The sequence below is a fragment of the Miniopterus natalensis genome, chromosome 5 (genome assembly GCF_054644295.1).
Source record: "Miniopterus natalensis isolate mMinNat1 chromosome 5, mMinNat1.hap1, whole genome shotgun sequence".
NCBI classification, from domain to species: Eukaryota; Metazoa; Chordata; class Mammalia; order Chiroptera; family Miniopteridae; genus Miniopterus; species Miniopterus natalensis.
The window spans coordinates 4,872,629-4,887,261 of NC_142085.1; the positions used below are offsets into that span (position 1 = coordinate 4,872,629).

The following is a 14,633-nucleotide window of genomic DNA, read 5'->3' on the forward strand; positions in this document are numbered from 1 at the left end:
CGAAACGGGACCAGTTGTTATCATCAAAGTTGAAAGTTATGGGGGCAATAGAAGGACACTTGCTGCTTAGGAGAGGAAAGGACAAGGGTAACCCCCTGCGGGTGGGGGTGAAGAGGGGAAAGGGAAGGCACAGGGTTGCCATCTGGAGGTTCTATCTGGGGTGCCAGAAAATGTTACCAGAAAGGGGACCCGGCCCTGAGCGGGTCTGCCTTGGCTGGCAGGTAGTGTGTGGGTGATTTTTAGAGGAAGTTTATTGAAGCTGGGGACAGTGAAACAAGGAAGGACCTAGGATAGAAGAAGCAGCAGGAGAGAGACTAGGTGGGGAAATGAGCCTCGCCTGGGCTGCTTTGGCTCACTAAGCAGTCAGAGAGAAGGGGGTTTGGGAGCAGGTTCAGGGGGTCCACTCAGGACAAACTGCCACTGCCCATTTCTCCATTGCTCCCTGGTTGCAAGCCTCATTGGGGTCCCTTAAAGTTTAGGAGATGCCCGGCCGGGCATGGCTCAGCAGTTGAGCATCAACCTAGGATCCAGGAGATCTTGGTTCAATTTTCCACCAAGGCACATTCCCTGGGTTGCAGGCTCGATCCCCAGTAAGGGGCGTGCAGGAGGCAGCTGATCAATCAATAACTCTCATCATTGATGTTTCTATCTCTCTCTCCCTCTCTCTTCCCCTCTCTGAAATCAATAAAGATATATATTTAAAAAACTTTTTTTAAATGTTTAGGAGATATGTGCCCGTGGGGGAAAAAAAGGGGGAGGTAAAGTCTTTTGTTTTGAGGGTGTTTAAAGGCTGGAAGTTTAGGAGAAGTCTTGGGTGTATGTGCCAAATTCTAGGCCTTCATGGGGACATTCCCAGGCTTGCGACTGCGGAGGTTCTCTGCCACCCAAAAACTCTGGCCCCTTCCCTCATCGTTTTCCCCCTCTTTTATTTAGAGATTAGAAGCTCATTTGTCTTAAATTAGAGCCCCTGTTTGCTTTCCACACACCAAGCCCACCTGTGCACCCCATATGTTCAGGGCACCCCGAGGCTCCGGGAGGCTGCCTCTTGCTCTGTAGGGGCTCTCACCCCGGGGCAGTAATTGGTCTGTGCTGTAAGCAGTATTCAAGATTGAATTCCAAGACTGTTACCTCGCTTTCCTTGGGTCTCATTAGCCTACTGGGGTGTGCAAATGGGGCCACTGTGGGGAAAGTGACACCACTTAGGCTTTCTCGCCCTTCTCCAGGCCAAGTCCTCAGTTATGTAAACATGATACAGCATAGTCATAGCAGACATCACGTTAGCTGACCAATGTCTGACCCATCCTTGGCCGAGAGCCACTATTGTTCTGGCTCCTATGAGACGGGCCAGGGGCTTTCTGAGGCTCGGTTTGTCCCCTAGGGTGCAGTTTGTCCCCATTGTATGCCCAGCCAGCTGCCACCAGGAAGAAGAGTATGGGTTTGTCTGTCCTGTACGTTTGGCCTGCCGCAGCCGAGTCCAGTCATGTCTCACTCTCCTTCGGCTCCACAGCGTCCTTCAGGCTGTCCCGATCTAGTGTGAACCTCCCTGACCTCGACTGTCCCCATTACAGCCACCTTAAGGTAATAACCCAACTTCAGTGACTCTTCCGCACCCCTGCGAAGTCCCCTTCTCTGCCCAAATATTTCCAGTGGTCAGAGGGAAGTCTCACATGTGCTTGAAGGGGACCAAAATTTTGCCACTCCAAAATGTGCCTTTGGGGTGGGTATCGGTTTTAAGAAACAGAAGACTCAGAAAGAACCTTTGGACCTTCCCTTTCTGCCTAAAGAAATTCAGATAGAAAAACAAGCCCGGGGAGCGGTTATCAGCGCACTCACCTCAGCCTATCTGAATTAGGTGTGGACTCCCCTCCGTGTCCCATGGTTTCTGGGGGGCTCAGCAAGAATTTGTTTACCACATTTTACTCACCTACCTGTGAATTGACTGCCTTCCCTTTGAAATCCCAGATGGGCCGCCCCCCCTCCTTTGTCCAAATGGCATATAAACCTCAACCCAATGCGTCTTCAGGCCTCATATCTTATAGCTCCCTTGCATGGGCATCCACAATAAGTTTTCTCCTGTTAATCTGTCTCATGTTAATTTAATTGTTAGTCCAGCTAGAAGAACTTAGAAGTGGGAGGAAAGTTATTTTTTGGGGCGCACACACTCATAAACCCAGTTGCCAGGAATACTGTAGCTTGTCTCCATCTCCATCTGACTGTCACCTAACTGACCTGGAGCCCTTAAGGGACCCACTGGATGGGGTATCCGTGCCCAGTGGGACTGCCTTTCCCTCCTTCGTGTTCTCCCTCAGTGCAGGGTCCCAGGGTCCTTTCTGCCTGGGATGGAGGTCAGAACTGGACTAGGCACGGAGCAAACAATTCACTCCCTGCTCTAGTCAACACATTCCCTGACCCCTTCTGTGTAGCCACAGGAGTGTACGGCCTGACGCGAGACACACACACACAGATGTGAGGTCGAGCCTGTCGTCGGGCAGGCTGTCGCTTCTGCTTGGGTGAATTGGGGGTGGAAGCCTGCCAGCTCTCAAGCAAAGAGAGGCCGGCAGCCTGCCCCACAGTGAGGGCTACTCCTGAACCCTCCGTGGGTCTCCCGCCGCCTGCTGTGGGACATTAACCCTGGCGGGGCTAGCAGGCTGTGACTTCTTTCATACTCAGTGACAAAGGAAAACACAAGTGGTGTCTCCGGAAGAGCTTTCTTCTTCCCCCTCCCCCACTCCCTGCAGCTGGAGTGGGGGGTGAAGACAGGCCAGGCGGCGGCCACCTCAGGAATGTAAGTGGAGGCCAGGGGGTTGCCGGTCCTGGAAGGGGGACAGGCTGTGCAGACTTGGGAGCTGGATGGCTTTGAGAGAGGGGGAAGGAAGGAGGACTTGTGGAGGGGCAGGTGGGTAGGCAAGGTTGAGGAAGTGTGGGAGGAACTGAGGGAGTCGTGCAGGGGCGCTCTCCGTGGGTCTAGGGGGCCCCAAGCCGAGGTAGCCCAAAGCCCTGAGAAATGGGAGCCTGGCAGGGGTGCCGGGCATCCCTAGAGACTTGCAAACCTTGGGGTTTTCTGTGAGGGTGAGAAGGCCTCAGCTCCTAGATGGTACTGAAGAAGTGTTCTTGCCTCACTCGCTGTAGGTGAGGAGAGGAACTTGTGAAGGACGTTTGGTGAACAAACAGGGGCGCTGAGCCCCGAGCCCGCTTCAGCCTGACCTGGGTCTTCCCAGCACAGCCCCTCCATCTGCTCAGCCCAGACTCCTGGCCGAGGCTCCGGTGCATCTGACGGTCGGCAGGGTGAACACCAGCCAGGAAGTCTAGCTTCCTGTCCAGTAAAAACAGATATAACTTATTTTTTTTACCATTAGAATTTTCAGATTTCCTTTTTTATTTGCTTACTTTCTGGTTGGTTCTGCTGTTTAGAATACAAAAACTTTCAGTCCCTCCCTCTGTTAAATGTCTATTGATCCAAAATCATACACTAGGAAACATTAAGAGAAGATGCCACTTAATGGGACCATGTGATTCTTTTATCAAGTGAGGGGTTCTTTCACAATTTGAAAATGTCACCCTGTTTGCAAGCAGAATGTTCCAGAGCTGAAGTTATAAAGTCAGTCCAATAACTTAAAGTCCAATCCCATTATGAGGAGGAGAGATCTGTGCAGAAAAGTTTTCTCCCCCACCTCCCACCCCGACCCCTTCTCAGGCCAGGGTTTGCAGGGGTAGTGGGTCAAGCCTCTCTCACGGCAGGAGCCCTGCTGAGACTGGAGGGTGCCTGCAGGGGACCGGCACACTGCACCTGGCCCTGATCATGGGCCTGTCAAGTTGACAGGCAACTCTGTCAGGGAAGGTGGAGCCCCATTTTGCAGGGACAGCTGACGGTCACATGGCTGTGCAGCCGACTATTTCTTTGCGAATGAGGGGCCGTGAGCAGCACCGAGAATGATGTGGGCCCCTTTGTCTGAGTCACCGTGGCCCTCACCAGGGGCCATGGGTTCCCTGGAGTTTAGGAGAGACATGCAGGAGAGGTCCCTCAACACTCTCCCCAGACGACTGTTTGAGAGATGGGGGTGTAGTTTATGGGGGTGTAGATGGGGGCACGATGCTTAAAATTAGGCCACTGGGAATCTCAGGTTGTCATCTTTGGTGGTCTGTGCAGAGAGCATAGTGGTGGAATTCAGCATTTGTGTGAGCCTCCTTTGATTAAAACATTATCAGCCCCTCTTACCCCGACCTCTGATCTTTTAGGCCACCCCACCCCAGGTGGCCCCAGGTCTGAGTCCAGTACCACAAGTCTGCTGTTTATATTGAGGTTCGCTCCACACAGGGGTGAGAGCTGGGAAGTTCATGGGGAAGGTCAAGGCACCCAGCAGGTACGATCTCACTGGTTTTCCACTCGCCTGCCACTTCTGGGTTCCTGGTATGAATCTGAATTAAAATTAGAAGCAGATAAAAAGTAGCCTCATGACTGGCCCCCTGCCCCTAATCTCACTTCCCCTCACACCAGCCGTTACAGCATTATGCAGACCTGATCTGCCAGCCTCAATTTTTAAAAAGGCTTTCCAGAACCTACCGGATAAGATCCAAACCGCTTGGTGTGGCAGGCAAGTCCCTTCAAGTAAGCCTGTCCAAACTCATGAAAACCTTTTATAAAAGACAGTTTTGGTGCTCACAAAACAACCATTCCTACTTCCTTGCTGGGAGAGCTTTTACAAATTCTATTTATTGTCCCAGTGCTGCGGGTTGCAGATCAGAGGAGGAGGGGCCTCACAGCCCCAGGCTGGTCTTAGCCTGCAGGGAGCACAGCTTCTGCTCCTCTCCGGAGATGGATTTGGGACTGTCCTGGGGAAAGGTGAAGGGACTCTTCTGCAAAAGGCTGCCTGCCCCTGACATATGGCTGAGTGTGGTGTGTGCAGCTGCGATGCTGAGGTCTGTGAGCACGAACCCCAGCACACTGAGGAAGGGGGAGCACAGTGATGGGAAAGCTGGGTCCTCGATGACATTGTCAAGTCACCAAATTAATCTGGAACCTTCCAGAGTTTTTGTTTAAATTCTTCTGATACTTGCTCTGGCTACGTGGCTCAGTTGGTTGGAATGTCGTTTTATACACAGAAAGGTTGTGGGTTTGACTCCGGTCAGGGCACCTAAGGGAGGCAACCTATCAATGTTCTCTCTTACATCGATGTTTCTCTCTCTCTTCCACTCTCCCTGAAAAGCAATGGAAAAAATATCCTCGGGTGAAGATTAAAAAAAAAAAATAACCACAACCCATTATCACATCTCAAAATATCAACATTAGTTCCTTCATAGTATCATTAAATGTCCAGTCAGGGTTAGAGGGTTAATTTCCTCTGTTCTGATTATTTTACACGCACATATAAACAGTTTCTTGGAAAATCAGGATCCAAATAAGATCCATATTTTGCAATTGGTTGATATGCCTCAAGTTCCTTTTAAAAATTATTTTTTATTTACCCCATGTTCTACTTTACACTATGCTTTTCCAGTTTAGCTAGGAAAGCTTCTTCTCAGCATTCCTCATGGAATGAGAGCTCGAAGGGCAGGACCCCATGCATGCCCAAGCAAGGGCAGAGAGCACAGGCTTCCAATGTGTAGACAGTAATCTGCAGGTTGCAACAAGCAAAGCCTTCCTCTAGGAGAAATGGAAAGGACCTGCGAAGTCTTCTGAACACAAAAGAGAAGATGTTGCCCAGCCGGCATGGCTCAGGGGTTGAGTATCGACTTATGATTCAGGAGATCGAGGTTTGATTCCTGGTCGAGGCACATGCCTGTGTTGGGGGCTTGACCCCTAGTAGGGGACGTGCAGGAGGCAGCCGATCCATGACTCTCTCATCATTGATGTTTCTCTCTCTTTCTCTCTCTCTCTCTGAAATCAATAAAGACTTTTTTTTTTTAAAAAAGAGGTGTTTTCTTTAGCTTTTTTAAAAAATTACAGTGCCTCTAACTATACTTCAGTTTCCTCAACTCCCTAATTTTGCCAGTCCATTTATGGGGGAAAGTGTTCCCCATCAAAAGCTAACCTAGATTTGTGGTGTGAGTGTAAACTGGTCAATTTCTATGGAAGGCAACTGGCTAAGTCTATAAAAATCACAAATTCCCTTTCACTCAGCAAGGATATCTGTTAGGCAAAATAGCTAGCTTCTAGGGCAGGAGGAGGGAAAGGGGGGTGATCTTACCCACTGAACAAAGAAGTCAGCAGTCACAGACTTGCCAAGTAAAATCACCAGATGTTCTCATAATTCAGCTCTTCGTCTAATGATGTTGACACCAAGAAAGTGCCTTCCATTTAGGGTGTCGTATGGACTTCATCCTGACAGTGGAGTTGGGCTCATCCTCACTTGCAAGAGTGCAATTGGGAGCATTTGAAGCCGGTTTTGATGAGTCTCCTGGCTCAGCTGGTTAGTGCTCTCTTTGGGGTCTGGCTCACTCTTTGGACCTTGCTGATGGCTGAGGCCTCCGTGTGGAGTGTAGATGCCAGCTGGTGCCTAGAGCCTCTGTAAGCAATTGGCTTATATGTGAAGTGAAAGCTGGACCGTGGTCACGTTGCAAAGGCCCAGGAAGCCCAAATCTTGGCAAAAGCTCTTTTAGCAATATTTTAGCTCGGTTGCAGGCTCATCCCCGCCCCTGAGCCTTTCTGTCCTAGTGGGGAAGGCGTCAACCCACCCCGTAAAGGAGTCTAGAAAGACCATAGGTATTTGAATCCTTGACGTAAAGGCATCTGAGTGCAATCCGGCTGCCAGTGCTCCCTGGGTAAGCCCCTCTCCTTTGTATTGATTCAGCGAAGGGAGGGGGCTGTTTTGGCCCTGCACGCAGAGGACAGCCTTGACTCATTCGTCTGACCGCCTTTTGCAGCCCTTTCCCAGTAAATGGATGTGAAGAGAGTTGCATTAGTTTGCCTTTACCCAAGTGGCAGGAGTCACGTGCGCCTTTAATAACTTTCCACTGGACATTTTGGGGAAGGTGTATGGGGCGTGACGCAAGCTCTTTCAGTACTGACATCAAACAACAGCCGAGCTATGCTGGCAGGGAAAGGGCAGGGGGGAGTGTGTCTGTGCGTCTGTGTGTCTTGTGACTCTGCATGTGTGTGAGTAGAAGGGTTGGGGGAACCACGGGTCCCTGCCTCTGGGGAAGGGACAAGGATGGCCTCATTGTAAGCACTTTTAGACCTTTTACATTTGAACTGTGGGAATGTACTACCTATTGAAAATAAATTAAATAATCTAAATATAAAATGAGGGGTTGGAGGGACCCTTTTCAGAACTAGCATGGCATGGCCTCCCTCCACGCGGCCTGCAGGATGCCTCTCTGCCCTGGGCCCTCTGCTGGCCCTCCCACTTCTCTAGCGCAGCCGTCGGGACACGAGGGCCCCTCGGTGCTCAGCTGGGCCTGCTCTTATTCTGACCTGCGGCCGCCTCCCAGTCCTCCCTGTGGGCCCTGTGTTGGCAGCACTTTGCCCTTACTTTGTTTATTTATTTATTCCATCGAGCCCCTCCCCCAAGTCTATTTCCCTCTTCACCCGGCAGCCATTCTAACATGCTCCCGTCTCCCCTTTTGCTGGAATGCATTTGTGTAAACTCTACTGCTGTTTGTGTGCAGTGGACCCTTAAATAAGCCATATCAAAATAGTGTCATGTTCGAATTCTCATTCTCTGTTTTTACTCTGACATTCAGTGCTATGTTTTTAAGATCCATCAGTATTGCTGTCTTAGAGGATTGAACCTAACCCTTGCATGATTTATAAGCCCATTCATTCATTTATTTGAGCAACAACCGTTTATTGAGCACTCCCTGTGTGCCAGCGCTACGGACAGAGGCTGAGAGGTGCCAGAGCCCACGGGGCAGCGCAGAGGAGCACTGGCCTGGCCACGCAGCAGATGAGGCTGCAGGGTCCGCAGGCGCTGTGTAGGTCACGGTGGGGAATTTTATCTCCATTCTAGGAGACCAGAGAGAAACATCAAAGAGTTTAATCAGGGAGTAGCGTGATCAGAGGTTCATTTTGAAAAAGTTCCTCTGTCTGCACTGGGAAGGACAAGTCGGAGTGGCCCAGGGGGCCTGGGTTTCCTCAGGCAAGAGAGCATGCGCACTAGGAGGGTGGGCGGAGAGGTGGAAAGACATTTCCATTTTGAGAAATGATTAGGGAATAAAATCCACAGAAACTGGGGATGGGTTGGATGTGGGTACAAAGGAGAGAAAGAGGTGTCAAGGCAGATGCTAAGAAACCGGGCTTGTTTAGTTGCATGGTGATGGGAAATTTTCTGAGAAAGAGCCCCAGAAGAGGTCCAGTTTGGGCAGCAGAGAGAAGAGGTAGGGTTTTGATGTGTAAATTATTTTTAAAACTTCAAGAATAACAAATTATTACTTTGTCTGTGTGTGTGTGTATATATACATATATGAAGAATTGTTTATTGAGTTAAGCTATGAACTTTTGAGGTAATTTGTTACATAGCGATAGCTAACTAATACAATGGATTTTTACCAAATGTGAAGGTTTTGTTGGATAAAGTAGGACTAAAAATACACATTATGTGGAATACACTGGGTCTCATCTAGTGGGCCTCTGCTGTCACTTCAACAAAATCAGGAGTCACTCACCAAAGCCGATGAAATTTATGTCCGAGAGGCCTGCAAAGACATTCCAGGCCTCCTAAGGTGCTGTGGACAAAGGCCACAAGCAGTAATCGCGAGTAGGAAGGGCACCCAGGGAGCCGTAGCCGTGAGCACTCAGCTGAGTCCAGGAACTCCGAGGAAGAAACCAGGGCGCGGAGAGGCGGGGACTGATGTCCACGACAACGGGAACCCCCAGGGTCCAGATGGTCTCTGACATAGAAGCACCATCAAGCGGCCTCTGTGAATCACAGGCCTTTGTGACGGTCAGAGGAAATAACGTAGAAGGGGGTTTGGGAGCACAAAAGCACTGTGCAGATGCGTCCGCCAGGAAAAGTCAGGTTTTGTGGGCTCAGGGTTTGCTGTGCTTGTGCTGTGGTCCATTCCGGGTGCCTGAGGCTCTGGCCCTGTCCCCTGCCCCCAGGACCCAGGCGGAGTCACGCAGGACCACACACTGGCCTTGGGAGCTACTTCCTGGAGGTAACACGGGCACTTCTGCTCACATTTCTCTGGCGAGAGCGGGTCGAGGGGCCAACCTGGCAGGAAGTGTGCAAGCACCATCCGCCTGTTTCTGCTCCTTCCTTCCCGAGGTTCCAAGATTCCGGATTTTATCATCTCGTTTTTGTTTTAATGACTCGTTTTAGTCATTCTTTTAGGGTAGGTGCGCTGGTGGCAAGGCTTCTCAATTTCCTTCCTCTAAGAACATCTTGATTTCCTCCTCATTCAGGAAGGATGTCTGCAGCGAATGTGGGAATGCGGTGCCGGCTGACAGCGCCCACGCCCTCTGCTGCCAGGCTCTGTCATTTGAACTGTTCCCCCTACAGGTGCTGTGCCACTTCTGCTGCTTCCAGGTTCCTTGGCTTTGGTTTCAGGGCTGTTGTTCTGACGGGTCTTGATGAGGATTGGTTTGAGTTCATTGTTTCTGGTTTGCTCAGCCTCTTGAATCTGTAGGTTTGTGTCTTTTGCCAAATTTAGGAAATTTTCATCCATTGTTTCTTCAAATTCTTTTTTAGTTCTACTTTGGTTTTCCTCTCCTTCTAAGACCCCAGTGACACAAAAGCTAGATCTTTCATTATAATCAGTCCTCTCCATTTTGCTGTTGAGCCCATCCAGTGGACTTTTAATTTTTTTATATGTTTTTATTGATTTCAGACAGAGGAAAGGCGAAGGAGAGATAGAAACATCAATGATGAGAGAGAGTCATTGATGGGCTGCCTTCTGCACACCCCCCACCAGGGATGGAGCCTGCAACCTGGGCATGTGCCCTGACTGGAAATTGAACCGTGACCTCCGGGTTCATGGGTCAACAACCACTGAGCCATGCCAGCTGGGCTTAATTATTATCTTTTTAATTTAACTATTGGGATTATCTCTTTTAAAAATGTTTTTGACATTTAGAGAGAGAGGGGGAGGGAGAGAGAGAAAAACATTGATGTGAGAGAGAAACATCAATTGGTTACCTCCTGCCCACACTCAGCCAGGGATCGAACTCACAAAGTGGGTATGTGCCCTGACCAGGAATCTAACGGACAACCTTTTGGTGCATGGGACGGCACTCAGGCAACTGAGCCACACCGGCCAGGGCAGGCACTTTTAATTTTTGTCATGATATTTTTCAGTTCTAAAAAAAGAGCCCTGTGGTGTGAGGTTTTTTACTGATAGGCAGCGATGAGAATCTGGGGTCCTCGTTGTCTTCTTGGATCCCACTCCAGGAAGGGACAGGAAGCACTCTGGGGCCTCTGTAGGGCCAGGTGTCAGAGGAAGTCCAGGTTCCTTACTCAGTCCTTGCTGATTGGGGTGGGGATGTAGCTGCTTTTAAAAAAAAAAAATTTTTTTTAAATTTATCCTAGCAACTGCTTTTTCTTTTTCTTGTTCAAAATATTACAGATGTCCCTTATTCTCCCCATTGACCACTTCTACTCCACCCTACCCCCTCCCCAGTTCCTCACCACACAATAGTCTGTGTCCTTCAGTTATGCATATATATACCTGCTTTTCCCCCCATCTCTCAGTTTATTGTCTTGCTAGGTTCAAATGATTTTTTTAAAATATGGTTAAAGCTCATTAAAATTAATATGCAGAAAAGTACAAAGTATAAACTAAAATTTCTTTTCCTTCCTCATTCATAGGCCTTGGTGATTCCCTGCAGGAATTGCTCTGCAGCAATGGCTCCAGGTGTTAGTCCAGTGGGATCAGACTGACCTGGGTTCAGCAACCTTGGCACCTGGGTTCTGTCTAGGAAAGAATTCAGAGCCAAGACTCAAAATATAAGAAAACATTTATTTGGTAAAATTACAGAGGTGGAGGAAGTGATTCCTAGGAGAAATGGGCTTAGGAAACAAGTCATAGAGGCAAAGGAAGGGCCCTTGGTGTTTGGGAGTGAGGAAGCTCATGGTAATGTGTCTGAGGGAAGGGGACAAGGGGGGGGCAGGAAAAGTGTGGGTGTGCTCTTGGGAGGGAGAGCCCTGAGTCCTCTGTCCTAAGGATTTTAAAAGTGGAGATTTTAGGGGAGGTTCCAGGGGAAGATCTTAATAGAGTATTCATCAGCTTTACAGGTGTGTCCTTTTAGCATTGTGGTGTCCACTGATTGATTGGTCAGCACCAGGGCAGGGGGTCATTATCCAATGCAACTGGTTCTGAGGTTAGCTGTGGGGTCAACTGTCTAGTTTCACTGCTTTTCTGGACCTGGAGCTAAAATACAACTGAGGCCTAGGGAGGACAGTCAGGGGTACAAACCACATGGCTCGAGATATGCTGGGGGAGAAAAGACCACCCTGGGGGCAACGTCCCACCCTACAATTGTCCGTTGCTAGGTACTGAGTCTCAGTACCTGGCCCATCGTTCTTGCTCTGCTCATGTCTGTCTGTCTACCACACAAGGACTATAAAGGAAGGGATAGCATTTATTACAGACCCCGAGAATTGAGAAAATAATGATGGCTGAGACCCTCCAGTCTAGTTTTGGTTTTGGAGTCAAAAGGACTCAGGTTTGAACTCTAGATCTGCTAGTTGCTGTGTATTTACCTGTGGGCAAGTGACTTGACTTCTCTAACCCTCAGTTTCTGCTCCTGTAAAAGTGGGCATAATTCAAAATGCCACCTCACAGACCCCCGGTGAGGAACAAATGGATGACTCAGGAAAGTGCTAAGGGCAGAGCTTGGCAACTAGCAAGGCCAGTAATCATCATCAGGAAGAGACCAAAGGCTGCTGAGAATGCCACAGGCACTTGGCAAATAACTATAGAAAAGGGAAAGTGAAAATTCTAAAATTCTGTCTATAAATTACATTTCTGATGTATGGCTGTCAGGATATTTCACCCTAACGAGCCCTGCAGCTACCCTACGGTTCCACGGGCCTTTCTCAGCTCCCGCTGGGCCAGCCTCCTGGGGGCCCTTCACCACCCTTCCACACCGACTTCAACCCCTCCCTCCAGGCCTCGGCCTTGCAGTAGTGCTGTTGGTCACCTGTGCAGCGAGCGCCCCCCAGTGTCTTTCCTGTTCACTGCAGGGACTGTGAGGCCAACAAAAGACTGATGAAAGGTGGGGTTTCCAAAAGGGGGGCAGGACTGAACTCAAGAGGCCCAGGTGAGCATCCAGGCCAGCCCCACAGAGGTCGTTCTGTCCCCACCCCCACCCCCTTTGGAAGAGTAAGGTGAAGGATCTAGGTGAAGTCCTGGGTGGGAAACAGCAACTTGCTATAGATCTAAGGCAAGTTACAGCCTCTCTGGACTTGGTTCCCTTTTTATGAAGAGCTCTGCCCCACCCACCTCAGAGGCCCCCAAAAGATGACACCAGGAAAATACCTAGCATGCGCACCACTTTCCTGCAGGAGCTCACCATTTCTTCATGGCATTCCTGGCTGGGGCTGGGGCTGTGCACGTGGGGTGTGGACAGGACTGAGGTGGACTAAGCCCTCCCACCCCCTCAGCCTTGCTCTGCACTGTGTCCCCGACACTGCTGCCAGAAACCACTTTTAAAATAACACAAGCCTACTCACACACTTTCCCTGCTCAAACCTCAAGCTCTTCCTCCTCACCTTCGAATAAGCTCACCTGGCCGTTTTGGGTTTACTCACCTGGACAGACCCTGTATCCAGTCACATAGCCACGTTAACGCCGCCCTGCTGTTGCTTCCGCAGTCCCTCAGTGCTTACAGCCAGGAATGGCCTTGCCTCATCTCTGCAAATCTCTGTCTGACTTAGGGCCCAGTTCAAGCTCCGACTTTTCCATGACGTCTTCAGCAATCTCGCCTTCCACACTGCTCTGGAGGGCTTGGGTTTCACAGCCCCTTCTAGTTCTGACTTCAGCACAGGTCATGCTGTACTCTGCGATTATAGAAGTATACATACACACATGTGCACACACATACAATAGCGACTGAAAAGTAATGTCAACTAGGTGTTCCATCATCCAAAAGGGTTTATTCAGGGGGAAAAAACAGTTGCCACCTGGTGCATGCAGACTGGGCAGCCATGTGCGCACTTCGGCCTGCGTGCCAAGACCGAGGGGTGTTTATACAAGGGAAAGGATGTTAAGGGAAGGGGAATTTAGAACCATAGAGCTTTATTATAAACATAGAGTTCTTCCTGTAGGGTTCTCTCTTGTAGGGTTCTCATGATTACTTAGCAGAGTGTGAGAACTTCCATAAGCCCTGGCTCCTCCTATAGACCCTCCAGACTGACTGTTTGCTGAAAGTTCCAGTTAGTCTTTATCAACACAGACATATACATATAACACATACATAACACACACACACATAACATGTACACATATACACATAACACGCACACACACATATAGGTATGTATACACATACACATATGCATGTACACATACATGCACATGTACACATATACATATACACATACATGCCTGGCTCCCCCAGAGGATGGGGAGTGCATTTTTCATAGCTCTTACTGTCAGACTCCTACCCTGCACAAACCCTTAATAACTGAGGAGTGAATTGGGAGGTGGAACTCCAAGACCCAAGTGACACATGAGAAAGCCACAGAGGGAGGTCACTCACGATGATGGGGTTTGGATGACTGCTTCCACCAAAGGCCTGTCTTTTACAGCCACCTCTCACAAGATCATCCAGCAGGCTCCCTGGGCAGGGCAGGGCAGGGCAGGGCAGGGCAGGGCAGGGCAGGGCAGGGCAGGGCAGGGCAGGGCAGGGCACACATTATTATCTCCAGCCTAAGGGTGAAGGAACAGGGACGTAGATGGTGAATGGCAAGCTCACTCCTGGCGTCTCAGAGGACAGCCATGCTGCCTCTGTCCCACTGATGCCCTGGGCCCTGGGCCCTGGTGCTGTGAGAGGCATCATTACTTCCTTCCTCCCTCTGCACCCTCCAAACCCAATCAGCCACCTTTGGCTTTGGGGGTCATAGTTTCCAAACCTAGAAGTGGAGCACAATGTCGGACAACAGCATTTGTACTTTAGAGGGGACAGGTCAGACTCTTTAAAACTGGATGCCCTGCCAGCTCAGGGGTTGAGCGTGGACCTATGATCCAGGAGGCTGCCGGTTAGGTTCCTGGTCAGAGGTCAGAGCACCTTGGGGATTGCTGCCCCATCCCCAGCAGGGGGTGTGCAGGAGTTAGTGGATCAATGACTCTCTCACCATTGATGTTTCCAGCTCTCTCCCTCTTCCTTCCTCTCTCTGAGATCCATAAAGATATATATATTTAAAACTGGGGTTGTTCTTGAAGACTAAAGGTTACTTATGGACACTGGTACGATTGGGGCCGACCAACGAAGAAACTGGTACTCTGGTTCTCCCCAGGGTGCAAAAGCTGATAGAAGGCCGGGAATCGTCAGGGACTCCGGAGGCCTCCAAAGGACCGCCACCGATCAGCTGGAATCTCCCTCCTCCCACGCCCCGGCCGACAGCCCCTCCGCCCGGCCCTGCCCCTCCGCGGCCGCGCGCCCGCCGAGCCCTCAGCCCGGCTGGCCGCCGGCCTCCCCCTTTGTCTGGGGGCCCTTTGTCTGCGGTCTCCCCGCGGCTCCTCGTCTCAGCCCCGGC

At 50.2% G+C, this 14,633-nt stretch overlaps 1 long non-coding RNA gene across 2 annotated transcripts; it reads right to left on the reverse strand.

Moving 5' to 3' along the window:
- Positions 1 to 7,763: 7,763 nt before the first annotated feature.
- On the reverse strand, positions 7,764 to 14,442 carry LOC107538507 (uncharacterized). 2 transcript variants are annotated; one of them, XR_001603330.2, is made up of 3 exons: positions 13,637 to 14,442; positions 12,687 to 12,935; positions 7,764 to 10,425 (listed from the first exon to the last, which is right to left on the reverse strand). It is a non-coding gene; the product is annotated as an uncharacterized LOC107538507 (long non-coding RNA). The 2 variants fall into 2 exon arrangements; XR_015714542.1 differs by lacking the exon at positions 13,637 to 14,442 and having other exon boundaries at positions 12,687 to 13,425.
- Between the last annotated feature and the right edge of the window lie 191 nt (positions 14,443 to 14,633).